Here is a 3573-nt window from a genome sequence, read left to right as displayed (position 1 = left end):
CAAAACAAAAACACACACACACCAAAAATAAAAATAAAAATAAAAATTTACTAGCTTCGAATCCAGCCGACAGCCCCTTCTTGTGTTTGGTTCTCTTCTCGGAGTTGTGTCACTGCTGGGTCCTTTGTTTCACCTGATAGAGGAGCTTTGTCTATGGAGATTTGGGATTTAGGGCATGAGAGAAGTGAAAAGAGAAGAAGGAAAATCATAGGCTATGTTTGGTTTAATTTTTGAAAAGAGTTTTGAAAATAATTTTGGAATAATTTGTATTTATTTTATTTTATTTTTTTGTAGTTGACTAGATGGGTGTGAAAGAAAATTTGAGTGATTATTATGTAGAATGTAAGCGAATGAAGAAATTATTCATTGCTCTGAGAGTATTGCTCCACACCATTCATGTTTGGACAAGTGTTCAGTTGTCTGGTCAAAAAAGACAAAGTAGTGATATCCATTATTTCCACCAATAATACTTACGGTGAGGCACCACCTAGATTTGTCCCTAGGGCAATGAATAATTTTTCAAGAGAATATGAGGGGAGAGATGAAAGAATAATTTTTTGAGAGACAGAGAGAGAGAGATGAAAAATGAAAGAAAAAAAGTGATTGATTGATTTGTTAATATAAAAAAAAAAAAAAAAAAAGAAAGAATGAAAGAAGAGAGAGAAAAAACAATTAAAAAAAATTAAAAATTGATAAATCAAACATGTTTCTTAATTTTTTACTTCAAATATTAATTTAAAAACTCAGGCTTGGTTTAGGTACACTAAATAATACAAAAAGTCAAAAAATCACTATCCTATTTAAGTCACATCATCTTATTTAAATCACATCACCTCTCTAACACATCACATCAAACCCAATCCAAACCCAACCCATATAAGCGAATAAATAAAAAAGTGCACTCTTTTATAACATCCCAAACCAACCCTAAATCAAACTGTAGATTGTTGTTTCGGCCTTCCGTTACAAAAACGATTTCGTTTTTGTTAAATGTTGAATTCTTTTCCTTGTTGGTGGCATGGCCTGTTGTGAACTCTTGGATCCCTTCTTTGCCATGCGTCGAAATCTCATGGAGAGGCTGGAGAGGAGTCGAATCCAGGGAAAAAAATGTTAATTACCAGAAACTTGACACAACTTGATATTGAATTAATAAACTGTATCTTAAACCTATCTTAAAATGATCCTTCAAATCTATACAGAAGGAAGAGCATTTTCTTGCCCCACTTGACAAGGAATTAGGTTAAAATAAAAAGAACACATCCGTTAAACTATTATTTTATTATAGAAAATAAATGTTACAAAAATAAATTTAAATATTTTGTAGTTGAGTTTATACAAGTACTTAAAAATTTTCCCATAACATTTGAAGTTAAAATTAAGTGCATTTTAAAATTTTAAATAAATAATTGTGGTGTGCCTTAAGGCTGAGCCCAATTTATTTACTAAAAATGCATCCAAATTTTGTTTTTGTTTTTGTTGTTTTATTATTAAAAATACATCAATGAGTTAGTATAGTTAGTAAGAGAGTGGAAGAGGATTAGCGGACCAAACTTCCATCACTATTTTAAGAATTTCATTTGTGATTACAGGTACTTGACCCACTTAAAAATAACAACAATAATTCATCCCACTAAAAACATCACCACTAATAGCACTAATGCATTAAAAAAAAAAAAAAAAATACAACTCCAAGACCAAAACATCACATCATTAATGACGGAACCCACTACCACCTAATTAGTAGGAGCACTAATTAGTACTCCCAAGCATTTTTCTAAAAATAACTACCATTAGTCATCTATACTATAAAAGAAATGCAAGTGCAAACTTACTTGCAAACTTGGGAAGTGAACCTTTTGGTTTGGAGATTTTCAATGTTACTTTTTATATGTATTTGTAATCAGTTATTTGGTAATGATTGGGGTCTATAAATAATTTTATTATCAATGAAGTGCTCCTTTTCTAACACCCCCTAAAAAAAAAAAAAAAATTAAAAATAATATTAGTTTTGATTTTCAAAAATTATTTTTTGAGTTTTTAATATGTATTTTTTATTTTAATGATTTTTAATTTTTTAATAATTTTTTTAGGTTTTAGATTCACTTAATCTAAACAAATTTAAAGAGTAGAATATTTGTGAAGAAATTTAAAAAATAAATTCATTAAAACGTTACCCAACAGAAATCGGAAGCCCAAAAATGTGGAGTTACAGTAACACAGACCATGGTTCGAATCTACGAAGGAGCACTTTTCAATTTCCCAACTATAATGGTAATATATACGTTATCTCTAACTCTACTCATCTTCTTCATTTACTTTGCTGTTCAAAGAATCCAGAAGAGAGAGAAAGGGAGAGGGGTACTGTTGATCAAGGTCGAGGAAGTCACGATCGAGGCTAGAAGAGAAGGAAAGAGGTCAGATCAAGGAGAATCGACGCTGGAGGAGTCACGATCGACGTCGAATAGCTCTCTCTTTCTCTCTGTGTAACAGCTCTTGAATCTTCTTACAACTTCCAACAAAGAAGACTTTTTTCATGAAGGAAATTAAACCCTCGTTCTCTCACGCTTCCTGTTTTCTTCTTTCTCTTCTCTCTCTCTCTCTCGTTTTTCTTTGTCTCTTTTTGTCTTTCTCAATTGTTCCAGCAACTTCTCTTCATTTTTGACTTCATTGACCCCTTTATTATTATTATTATTATTATAATGAGATATTTGTTTCCATCAACTAATCCATGTGATTGTAGATTGACTTATATATAAATATATATTCTTTTATAAGTTAATTAATAAATATAAATATTTTAAGCCTTAATAAACATATTTTTTAGTTTATATTTTTAAAATTTTCAAATATTTTATCCAAATCAAACGCGTTTGTAATTTATATTTTTCTAAAAATAAACAAAAATTAATTTGTAAAATTTTTATAAACATAAACAAAAAAACGTAAACGTTATCAAACGCTACCTATGTTATAACGACCCTAAAATCCGTATCCGAAATTACTTTCTTGCCCTTGTGGATTAATGCATTTTAATTTAATGATATCTGTTTGAATTGAGGAATTATCTGTTGAGTCACAGCTTTAAAATTGAAATTATTGACCTTTATGGGTTCATAAATCAAAATTGAGTGCTTGGTTATATTAATGGAAATTTTTAGAACTAATTGAAAAAATTAATTGGAAATCTAATTCGTCTGATTCGTTAATGCACGTTTGGTTGGTTAACTTTTGTACTGCAAATTGAATGCCTTAGAGGCTTCAGAAACCAGAACAGAGGACATATTTATGATCAGCATGATTTTTAGAGTTATCTGGAAGGTTTAATTGAAATTTGATTTCGTGCGATTCGTAAGGCCGCGTTTGGCTCTCCCTATCGTGTTAAACTTATGTGTGTATATATTTTTATATGTAGATATGTTTTGAGTTGTTGAACTCATCTTTTGGAAACCCAAAAATATCTAAGGGAGATGGGAAGAGACGTGAGAGAGAGAGAGAGTGTGTGTTCTAGAGAGAACTCAAAGAAAAGAAGGGAGAAAGAGTTGGAGTGGAAGAGGAAATCAAGGATTTGGCTTG

At 30.5% G+C, this 3573-nt stretch overlaps 1 long non-coding RNA gene across 1 annotated transcript; it reads right to left on the bottom strand.

Moving 5' to 3' along the window:
* Nucleotides 1-705: 705 nt before the first annotated feature.
* LOC145813934 (uncharacterized) lies at nt 706-2583 on the bottom strand. The gene is made up of 2 exons (XR_014357363.1): nt 2175-2583; nt 706-1078 (listed from the first exon to the last, which is right to left on the bottom strand). It is a non-coding gene; the product is annotated as an uncharacterized LOC145813934 (long non-coding RNA).
* Between the last annotated feature and the right edge of the window lie 990 nt (nt 2584-3573).

The sequence above is a fragment of the Camellia sinensis genome, chromosome 15 (genome assembly GCF_055761805.1).
Source record: "Camellia sinensis isolate YWXY chromosome 15, ASM5576180v1, whole genome shotgun sequence".
NCBI lineage: Eukaryota > Viridiplantae > Streptophyta > Magnoliopsida > Ericales > Theaceae > Camellia > Camellia sinensis.
Note: the sequence above shows the minus strand (reverse complement) of the source record. Positions and strands in the feature narration are given on the sequence as shown.